General features: G+C 36.0%; 1 protein-coding gene across 2 annotated transcripts in view; it reads right to left on the bottom strand.

The window, feature by feature from the left end:
- ABCA13 (ATP binding cassette subfamily A member 13) overlaps positions 1 to 12,379 on the bottom strand; it is a 174,440-nt gene that overhangs the window by 75,093 nt on the left and 86,968 nt on the right. The window lies entirely within an intron of this gene.

The following is a 12,379-nucleotide window of genomic DNA, read 5'->3' as shown; positions in this document are numbered from 1 at the left end:
AGTATCCGATTCAAGATATATTGTGTTCAACATGACTGTCTGTCAGATGTGGAAACACTGCAGATTTATACAATAGCATTATGCATTCTTGTACTGATCTGCTTGTCTTTTTTATGCATCATGCCACTTTGACTGCAGCCACACTATGAAAAACAGCCTGCATTGGGCTTTCCATAATTGACTCAATATGGCTTTCAAGATTTCCAAGGTATTAAATCACCCTCCTCCCACCCCCAAAAAAAACCTATTAAATACTATTCCTGTGTACACTTTTCATTTAACCCTTCATGTTTCTGAATCCTACATGCATAGTCTAATTTAATTTTAACTAGAAACTACAGAATTTAGTTTTCCTTCATAAAGTTTCTAATTCATTACACCTACATTTGGTGTGTATGTCAGGAGGCATAAAAGATGCATATATTTATGGCAAAAGAGTTCCTGATTACCACTGATAATCATAAAGGCTAGAAGACAAGACCAGATGACCTCTCTGTTATGAAGTCAATTTTTATGCAGAAAGCTTATGGAAATATTCTCATTAATAATTTAGATCACAAAATTAAAAATCTGACCCAACTGTTAGAAGCTGTCTTGCTTGACTTACGATTGCAATTATCCACAAGAAGTGCAATTATGTTCACAATTAAGTTGTACTTCCCAATTCATCCACTCTCCTTTGTATTATGGAAAAGATTTTTGCCACTTTCCAATTCGTGCAGTTAAGATCAGGTACAGGAAAACAGAGCATAAGTTCTAAAATCTGGAAACCAATATTCTGAAAATCCTTACCTACTGACTACTATAGAATTAGGAGCAAAACCAAATACTGTAAGAGTTTAACTGGAGATTAGATGGTCCTTTTTTCCCTTTTTGAGGTTCAAGAAAATAATATAATTCTAACTTTTTTTCATAGCACAATAAAATAAGGAAAAATGGCCTATGCAATTGCTATGTTAACATCCAGGAGTAGACATTTCCAATTCTACTTCTGTAATTTTCACATTCTGAGGAGGTCCAGAATTTGGGAAGATAATTCTAGAACTGAAATACCCTGGCAGAACAGTTCAGCTTGCTCACATGAAAATGTTTGCATTTGGAAGCAATATATATTGACTAGCTTATTAGAAGTTCTGTGTCAAAGTAGTTCTAGGCTGAGCTGGTGACCTGACATCATTCTGCATTTAATCACATGCCATACTGGCATAAGGCCAGTGCTAGCCAGCCAATCTGTGCACAACATTCCATTAGGAGGTATATAAATTTCCTTCATTTTGTTACATATTTGTTTACTCATTATAAAATTAAGTAAGTATAATATTTATTTTGTTTTCAGGAGGATTTTTAGGACTGATTTTCATGTAGGGCCTTTGAATAAAAGTCATTTTGTGTGAGGTATAAAGGGAATGCCTCTAGTCTATATTTCATACTATGATTAATTCCTGCTTATATGGAATAAGGTCATGAGCTGTCTCCATACAGGTCAGAAAAATCTGTATTTTGGGGTTGTTTTGGTTTTTTGGTTGGTCTTTAGATGTTGTTTTTTTTTTTCACAAAACACTATGACGTAACCTGAAAAATGTTTTGTACAACATATAACATATGTCAATTTATTAACAAATGAATGAGCTGCAACCTTTCTGTTGTTGCTGGGAGAGAAGGAACAGCTCAAATGATTAATTTCCAGTCATGCTTTCATATGAAATACAACTGATACAAACGCTAAGCACTAATCTAAAATACTCCACTTACACACTGATGCACCTTAACCCTACCTTCCGCAGGAGAGCTTTGGAGTGACTAGCTAGCAAACTAAAAAATAATTAAAAACAGGACTAATTTGTGTTATAGTGAATAATCCAACTGAATAGAATACATTATAATTATCAAAATAACAAACTGAATAGTATACAAGATCTAGGTCCTCAACAGCCCATTAAATGCAGCAAATGACTACCCCAAAAATATTTGTTCCTAGCTCCTAACACCTCCAACTTTTGTGCAAGTTATTAAGTGAACCTGAGCAGAGCCCATCTGAATCTACCTGTTCCTAGAACAGTCCATCAACAGAGTATGATGCTACAAAGATCTACAAAATACTCAGAACAGGACATTTTTAAAGGAAGCAAGAATCTAACTCAAGGAGTCTACTGATTTTTTTCCAGCCATACCATAGCCTCACTTGCATTACAAATATCACCCTTTAATTTCAAAACCTTGCACTTTTTTTCAAAGTTAGAACATACTATTGTCTGTATTAAACAAACAGGTGAGCACCATTGAATGCAAGCAAAATATTTCTTAGCAATTATACTAATTAGATAGAAACTAAAAAAATAGATCTCCATTTTCCTTATTTTATTTCTTCACAAACATCTGTGTCTATTTATAGTAGACATTATAACTCTATCATATGAAACATTAATTTACCTGTAATGCCCATACAAGATACAAAGAAGATAAGCCAGCCTCCTGAATTCACATAACTAATACTGAAATACACATAGCATTTCCTGACTCTTTTAACCTTCTATTTAATGCAAGAATACCCAGTCTCATACCACTGCAAAAATCCATTAAGCTTTTTTATCACTCATATCAAAAAAACAGAAAATCCTCTAAAAGTAAAAATACCACACCATGCACCAGCACCTCATGTATGGTAATAGATAAGAATTTTAGAACAGATGTGCATCACAGCCGCTCTGTATTTTAAAGGAAGATCTGGGTAGTGAAAGAGTCCAAATGGCATTTAGCAAATAAATACGGTAGTTAGAAAGTCAGTGAACTGAGACTTGTGCTTTTAATTTATGGATATGATTTATAATCTTACCTTCCCAAACCTATTTGTCAGTTTTATCTACTCATTGCATTCAGCCTTAAAATGACTGCCAGCTGCCAAAGGTACTGAGAAACTGGTTTTTCTTTATCCTTACTATTAGCCCACAGGGTGTTGAGACAGGGCTTGTCTTTAGGTTATGTTTCCAAGATACTGCTGCTAGTATAATAAACAATAATAGCCACCACAACAGCTAGGAAAAATAACACCCTAGTTGCCACTGAAGTGTTAGCTGATATCAAAAAAACACTTGTTGTTCTTACTAGTATGAAAATGAGCAGACATGCAGCCAAACAGAAACTTGACTGATTATATATATATTTTGTTTGCAACACTTTTAGGGAATGGTACAAGCACTTCCTCTGGGTGTAAAAACACTGTTATAATTTTCAATGGAAGGAAATAATTTTCTAGTACAAAATTGTGAGTTTTCTTCCCTCCTCCAGTAAGAAGCACACAAATAGAGTACAAATATAAAGAAATGGGAAACAGTGGTGCTGCCTTCCTATCCATTACCCTACAGACATCAAAGAGACCCAAAAAGGCCTGTTACAATGACAGACAACCTGATTTGATGAACACCCATCCAAATTAGTCTGCCTAAACTAGTCTGGTCCTGATGAAAGAGGAGAACACATTGCTGAATGCACTGTTCCCATAATTTATAAAAATAGGGTTTATAGATGTAGCATGACCATCAGGTCAAAGGAGGTGATCCTGTCCCTCTGCTCTTGTGAGACCCCGATGGTGTACTGTGTACATTTCTGGTGTACCTCAATAGAAGAAGGACATGGAACTGTTGGAACAAGTCCAGAGGAGGGCCATGAGGATGATCAGGGGGCTGGAGCACTGCCCATATGAAGATAGGCTGAGAAAGTTGAGGCTGTTCAGCCTGGAAACGGCTGCATGGAGACCTCATGGCAGCCTTCCAGTATCTGAAGGGGGCCTATAAGGATTCTGTGGAGGGACTCTTCATTAGGGACTGTAGTGATAGGACAAGGGGAAATGGGTTAAAACTTAAACAGGGGAAGTTTAGATTGGATATAAGGAGGAAGTTCTTTACTGCAACGGCAGTGTGGCACTGGAATGGGTTGCCCAGGGAAGTTGTGAATGCTCCACCCCTGGCAGTGTTCAAGGACAGGATGGACAGCCTTGGGTGACATGGTTTAGTGTGTGGTGTCCCTGCCCATGTCCGGGTGGTTGGAACTAGATGATCTTAAGGTCCTTTCCAACCCTAACTATTCTATGTTGCTATTATTTATTTATACAGCTGTGACTTTCAGTGCCTAATACAATCTCTGTTGCTACATGTTTTCTTCTGCTTTGCCTTGATTTATACCTCTTCTTTACATTTTAGTTAGCGTTTCTGCCAGCTTAAACTGTACTGAAAGAGAAGTTGGAGTTAAGCACCAAGTATTTTTTTAGCTTTTTGTGGCAAACTGTACTGTAGACAGAACACCTTCAACATGGTAAGATGGAAATATTTTTTAAAAACAAATAAAAGACAAATATTCAGCCAGGTGAACACAATCCTACCACGCCCTGAAAAGGAAAATTACTCCAATTCTGGGACATCTATTTCTCTGATTCTGAACTTCTGCATGATTAATTTGCAACATTAACAAATATGTTAATTTCCATTTTCAGGAGATAATTTTCCAAATAGATATGCTTTTATTGTAGTACTATCTCCCCTGCAGTGATCCACCTGCAATGAACTGCCATGTGGAAGATGGGACAAGAGGTGGAACAACTGAAAAATAGGCACAGAATGGTGGCTACAAAATGGAAACCCATTTGCACTTTCAATCTGTATTCTCTAAAAGTGTAAAAGCAGGGAAATACAATCTACCACAACTGCCAAAAAAAATCTCAGCTGATTTCATACACAGATATATACATATATATGTATATATCTCAGACTTGGCAGAGAGAATACATTTATACTTGCATAGGCAAACATCCATCAGATACATCACCTGCTCTAGTATATACCCTCTTATAACAATAAGCAGCACATGTTTTGAGATCAGTTACTTTTCTTTGTAGAAGTGGAAATCAATACTCAGAAAGCTATTAGAATTCAAACCACTGAATTCAGCCTGTAGACTAAGGTTACAACATTCCAAGAGGCCAGGCTGGATGATGCTTTCAGCAATCTGGTCTAGTGGAAGGTGTCCCTGCCCACGGCAGGTTTGGAACTAGATGATTTCTTAAGGTCCCATCCAACACAAAGCATTCCACAATTCTATAATTCTATGACTGAATCTAAAGTAGAAAATAGAGGTATAACCCATTTTGTTGCAGACTTTGGCTGTGCCTGATGAAAATTTGGAGAAAGATCAGGACAGAAACACAATCTGAATCTTCTCTACCACAGCACTTGGGTGTGAGACAAGGCTAAATTTTTTAGCATGTTCAAACTAGATAGATTAAATGTAGTAAGGGTTGAAGAAGCAATATATTTAAACCAAGCTTTCTCAAGTACTTCCCATGGGTAACAGGCTTTCCAGAAAGGGGACTTTTCATTTTTTTACTGCAGATGACCTCTGTTATGCAGCTGCTCAGTTCACAGTGAGTGGCCTTTGGAGGCACTGTACAGAGCAATCCGTAACAAGCCTCCTGGAAACCTCCTCTGGAAAGGAGGAAATTGAAAATCTGGAAGCCTCCTCCTATGAGTTACAGAGGAAACTCAGACAACAAATGGAGCAAACCTCTTCAGCAGGGCCAAGAGTTCACCCTGATAAAGACATTCTTAGCCACTTTAACTTTTACAATTTGTGCAAGTATTAATAGGAACAAAGTACTTGGGCTAAAACATTGCAACTTCCATAACTGAGAATATTTTTAGACACTGTCCCTACCGGAGTTACTCTATTAACAATAAAATCATCTCAGTTTGGTCACAGGAACAGTTCAAAACTGAAAGATGACCAAGTTCTGCACAAGGCATGTTTTATTCAGCCGCATCTGTAGCAAACAATTGAAAAATGTATTTGATGAATAATCTATTTCCTCAGGCATTCTTGTATATCATAAATAGTGATATTAAACAGCTACAAGGAGCTTAAAAGAACCAACAGTTCCATTTTTCATAATGCATCCAATGGATATGGTAACCTAGATAAACTGCAAATTATATTAAGAAACAGAGAAAAAACGCCATAGGTAAAAATTTCTACCTGTAAAAAAGTCCAACACCAGGAATACCTGTCATAAGGTCTCACTTAACATTTCAAATGAGGAATTAACTGGCAACAGTGTAATACATAAATCTTATCAAGGAGTCATCTTATGAACTATATACGTTTATTGCAAAACAGCAAAAAGAATTTCAGTTCTGTCTTAAGTTCTGGCTGCTCATCATTCTGCCTTTCTTACTGAATCTGCTTTGGATGTTGTCCCTGTAACTCCTAAAATAGGTTTTTGTTAGCTTTGAGAAATTAAATGTTACTAGTATTGGGAAAACAAATGTGTGACTATTGATAACGTTTGTGGTCTTTTGTAACACAAATAAATATTCTAATGACAGAGCAGAAACAACAATTTCACCAAATGAGATAGTTTTGAGAAGGTACTGGACACATGAAAATCTAGTTTTATGCATAAGTATCAACCTCAAATAGTGCCTTGCTAGGACAACTGTGTACCCCACCTTCTACTTACAAATGACCTTTACTTATTAGATGACACAAGATGTTAAGAAGACTCCATGAAGCCCCTTCCCTAAGCAATGTTCCATTTCAGAATGAAAAGTAAGTATACTTACTTAATGATGAACATTTCCTACAAAATTTGACCATTTACATTACTTACGTAACAGAAGTTAAAGTATCTGTATTTGCTGATGAAAAAGCATTAACAAAGCAAAGCTATATTTAAAAATACTTGTGTGCATGTGTGCACATACACTGTCTTCTTCTATAAAAATATATAAATATAGACACATCCAGGAAAACTTGGAAAAAATATTTACAAAATACATAATCTACCTGTAACATAAAAACAAGGCAAGGAACCAGCAGATTTTACTTTGCATATAAAACCTAAAGACTAGTGATTAGCAACAACTATTTGTTAATATCAAATACAATTTTCTGTTTAGAAGGCATTATAGATATGTAAAAATTCTATGCATAAAGTCATGAAAAGTTACATGCATATCAGTTCCAGTGACCAGCAATTTCAAAAAAAAAGTCTCTGTCTCTCTGTTTTTTCTAGGCAGGATATAAAAGGCATCACTTCTTTCATCATAAGATGGAGTGATGCAACAATTTTCTTCATTCATTTTCAATTAGTTAGAAACTGAAAATACTCAATAAACCTCAGATCACAATTTGACATCTGGATCTACATAGCATAACACCTTTCTTCAAGTATACCTTGCAGTCTAAATGAAGTTCTTTCTTACACTTTAAGAACAAGAAATATTACCAAATGACAGAGCCGAGAAAAGCAGCTAAGTCATATGGGTGACCTATTATGGAACCAACTCAATTCCATCGGCACGTCATGGACAATTCATACGATTTTTAAAATAGAGATTTCAGAAGGGATTATTGTTTTGTTCTGTGGTGCTTTACCACTTGCAGAAAACTATACTCTTCAGCTGAGCCCCCTTTTTGGCAGGTACTTTACTGACCAGCTGCTTTAATGACCCTTTTTTTCTTTAGAGCTGAAGAGAACAAAACGCCTCTATGAGGAAGGCAAGAGAATTCACTTCTTTAATTTTCTAGCAGTTGAGATGAATAGGAGGACAAAAGCGTGGAGAACAGGAAGTGGATCAGCTTGCTGGCATTTTAAGAGTACCTCTCTTTATTAGAAAACAGCTCTTTCCATTGATTTTTAATAGCCCTCTGATGTATAAGCCTTTCTAGCAAAGAGCCCAAGATATCTATCCCTGTGGATGAAAAGTGAAAAAGGACCAGGCATCAATCACAAGGACATTAACTGGTAGGGAAAATATTCAGATGAGAGAAGAAAGTAGTGGGTGAAAAAAAGTGAAACACATTTGAGGTAGTGGGAGAACATGACTGCTTACTTTCAGGAAGATAGGAGTTACAGTTATGCACTTACTGAGAAAACGAATTAAAGGTAAACGAATTTAAGGCAAACCTTAAACAAGGTGATATCATTTTTGAGATCAGATATCTTTTTCTGATTACTTATAGGTAATATTATAAAGGTATTTCATCCTCATTCTATGCTTTAGAGAATCCTGAAAGAGTGACAAAAGGAAAAAAGAAGCAAGGTTGAGGAGTATTAAAACAATGAAAAAGCTGAAGGAAAACATAATGTATGTAAGATAATGGAAAACTGAGATGCTGTATCTTCTCCTTATCAGTAGTTGGCAAAAATCTGAAAATTTTAGTATCAGTCTTCATTCCATCAGCCACTTCTAAACTGGCTAGTAAGTAGCAACTGCTACTTACTGTCCAGTTTTCTACTCAGAAAATCAAGTTACATTTTGCAAGGTGGATCACCAAAATAATTCTTATGGCCTTTTAGGAGAATGTTACAGGGAAATAAAAGAAGAGTGTTCCACTTAAAAACTGATGTTATAACTTCAAACATATTATAAAAAATACTGGCAACCTTCATTTTGTAATTATAACAAACTCAATTTGTCATAATGTACTAAAAGCTCCTCTCTAAGAACAGAAGAAACCACTTGATCACTGATCAATAGACATCAAATTCCACCCATGTGCAGAAATCAGTAACACCTTTTACTGTCACGCATTTTCTGCAAAGGCCCCAGGCATGTGTCAAATGCATCAGGAGAGGGAAAATACTAACTGCAGGGTAGACAAACTGCAACTGTTAACTAACCTATAGGAGAAGTGCCTGCCTTTAGCTTACAGATGTTTGTTTCTCTTAATGTTTCCTATATTCCAGTTATCACTTCTGTCCCTGTAAAACTTAGAACTATACCTTAATAGACAGTATTCTCCATGGATTAAAAAAAAAGAATTGTACTTTTTTAAGCAAACCACTTCTCCATCTTTTATTCCATAAACTACATTAACTGACCCCTGACAGTGCCTTTATAAGCAGTTATAAGGACTTCATCTCCAGCCTCCAGTGTTAAATCTTCTCTGTTCAATTTCCAAATTCTCAACTTTCCTTAAAGGCATTCAAACTTAAAAACATGGACATAAAAGTTGTACATGCTATTGTAGCATCAGTCTCATCAATTTTGTTCTGATAGTCAAACTGACCTCTTCACATCCTTTTGTACATTAAATTGAAACATAAATCATCTCAGCTATACTGTTTAAAAGCGCTTTTTCACTAGGATTGGTAGGTAACTTTCAAAGTCAATGTTTTCTAGGATATTGCTCCTCATTACATACATTGCCCAGCATTTAGCTTAATTAAACCACACTTTATTTAGAATAGATTCAGCTTTTCAAGTGATCTAAGTCACTCTTTAGGAATGATTCATTACCATTCTACCAATACCTTGCAGCAGTCCTCCTTTTTTTTTTCATAAGCAAGATTATATACTTCAGTATCACTGATGATAATAATCCAAAGGCAGAGTTGAAACGTAGTTAAAATTCACTGAAAGCTCTTCAGTGTGATGTTTTACTATAGATAACTGCTTTTTTCAGCTACAGTTGCTGAATTAAATTAGCTTTCAGAAGCACATTAAGTGCTCTATGTTGTTGATCTCTTCAATCCTAATAGAAGCAATTTAATATTTTGCTCCAAATCCTTTAAAATGGCTGACAACAGCTACAGCTGCTTCAGAGAAAGGTGTAAGCAACCATAAAAATTAGTTATGAATCAACCTGCTTCCACTCAAACATTCTCAGTGGCCAACTTATTGAAGAAGTTGATGGACACTAAGTAATGTCATTTTTGACTGTGTGAAAAATATAATTTTATCCATTTTGAATTTTGTACAGTTCAGTTTTCGCTATATCTCGGGTTCCAACTGCATTTTTTTGCCAAAAGAGATTATAATCAAAGCTGGTAACTTCCAAACATCTCTGAGATGTAGAATGCTACAAAAATTTGTCTCTTTAGCAAGATATCTGAATATTTTAATTTTGCAGCACTGATTCATTGATGATCCAATGAGCCCATTCTTCTATCTTATTGCCTGCTTTTGCATATGCTCAGAATATTTTGGTATTTACCCATGGTTAACTAGTCACCCCTTAGACTTTCTCTTAGCTCTCCTGATTATTTGTGTACACAGACTGCTTGCTGTAATTTATGATACTTTTATTGGACTCCATAGGGTTGGCTTCTCCATTTTCTCAAGGCTATTTGGCTCCAATGATCTTGTCATGCAGTCATTGCAATCTCAGTCCAACCTCTTTCCTGCATGCTCTGTATATATCTACAAAACAATAACCATCAACTGTGTGCCCCAGTTGTGTAGAAATTAATTATGCATGCCTTTATTATAATATATTCATGTATTATGCCTGCACTCTTAGGCATTTCCTGACTTAAAATTGTTAACTATTATCACCAAAAGGTGAGTTTTATTCTAAGTTTTTTTAATTGTAATAAAGCTAAATATTATGAGTTAACCTTCCACAGAGGAAACTTAAACCACTAGAAATTACAAAGTGTGCTTTGCATCTTAAAATTATCAATATTGAAATTGTTACATAATTTAATGAATAGACTACTATTTACCTCCAATATTTGCATTCAGAATGGGTCAAATGATTCTGAGTTTATTTTACATGACTGTCGTGTGTTGACCCTGGCCAGCAGCTAAGCACCACACAGCTGTGAGCTCACTCTCTCTCTGCCAGCAGGATGGGGGAGAGACTAGGAATACAGCAAGCAAGAAAACTTGTGAAGAAGAAATGAAGGGAAAGAAAAATCAAACAAATGAAAGAAAACAAAAACAACCAAACAAGAACAAAACCACAGGGAATGCAAAGGTAATCACATGAGTCTGGTAGCAATGGCTCAGCTGTCCAGGTCATGTCACCTCCCAGCTTCTTGCTCAAACTTAGCCTTATTCACCACAGGGAGGAGAGTCAGAATGGGAAAAAGAACCTTGACACTGCAAGCACTGCTCAGCAATAACCAAAACACTGGTCTATTACTAAGACTGTTTTAGTCACAAATCTGAAGCACAGCACCATAAGAGCTGTTAGGCAGAAAATTAACGCCATTCCAGCGAGAGCCAGTACAATAAGACACTATAAAACATAAACAGAAATTATCAAAACTCCAACTTCAGTGAAATGCTGTCATAATTTGCTGAAGCAATGGCTTTTGCCTGGTTTTGTCACTGGTCATCAGCCTAAATCATGTACTGCTTTTTGTAGATTCATTTAAGAAGGCACATGTACACTTCTCTTCTCTGGGAGACAAGAGACAACATTTTGGCTTCTGCACAATCCTGATGCCTCAAGGGCTGGGTACCAGTAAAGGATAGACAATACCTCTGCTTGTGCTCAGATCCATGCTTTGTCAAAGCAGCTCTCTATTCCAAATTCCTTTACAAATCAAATAGCAACATCCTGTCATCTTCTCAATAACCCAGCTGTTTGCTCCAGGGGATTTAGAAAATTCATTTGACTACTTTGACAACAGAAAGTTTGACTGCCTTTGAATCTGCTTTCAAAGACAAAGTTATACAGGTCAAGGTATTGCCCATGGAGTATTCTGTTTAGCTTTGACAATGATGGATACCTTTCATGACCATTTCCCAGATCCCTTATGCCTACACTTTACAACTGTCCTTAATGATGAATGACAGTCATAGGCATGAATGACAATTTTCCACTACACTCAATACACTCATCCCCAAAGAAATGGCATTATCATTACATATCCTTGCTATAATTTATCAGACTGAAATACTGCAGAGTCTCTGATTACTAGATTCTTTATTAATGTAATAACTTGAACAAATACTAGGTTATAAGCTTTGCAGATGGTGAAAGATAAGAAGTTGTTAGGTACAGCATATTCTGTTTTCACTACTTTAGGAACTGTAAATCTTACTCTTTAAGGAAAATGCAATGTGAAGAAGACAGACTGTTTTGATTTGAAATTGGTTTGGATATCCTAGCTGAGCCTTGAAGAAATACATAACTGGTGGTTATAAAATTAAGGGATATTCAAAACTGTATTTTAATGGAAGTCATCTTCTCACCACTCGGGTTTTTTTTGCTGTATAGTTACATCTTCATTGATTCAACAGGGACTGAAGTAGTGTAGCAAAAAGGCCCTCTGGAAAAAGTCATCAAGTCTTTGTACTTTGCGAGAAAAGTTCTCAGGCCACAATTCTTGGCATTGATTACTCATTACCAGCAGATCCAACTGAATTTATCTTAACAACTAACACAAGCTTTGTTCAAAATTATTATTTCCATTACTATAACAAGGAACATTGTAAGTAGAGACGCATAAGAATCACAGAACCAATAAGAAAATATTGATCAGCTTGGTGGGCATTGTTTTTAGAGAACTTGAGTTGCATTTTGCAAGGTATCACATTTGTGATTTATATAAGAAGCTTCCTAAGGTTTCAGAAATGTAAAGGTTTGCAGGGCA

This window comes from Pezoporus occidentalis, unplaced genomic scaffold (genome assembly GCF_034315485.1).
Source record: "Pezoporus occidentalis ecotype Australia unplaced genomic scaffold, CSIRO_AGI_Poc_V1 ctg15, whole genome shotgun sequence".
NCBI classification, from domain to species: Eukaryota; Metazoa; Chordata; class Aves; order Psittaciformes; family Psittacidae; genus Pezoporus; species Pezoporus occidentalis.
This window is presented reverse-complemented; position numbering and strand designations above follow the sequence as displayed.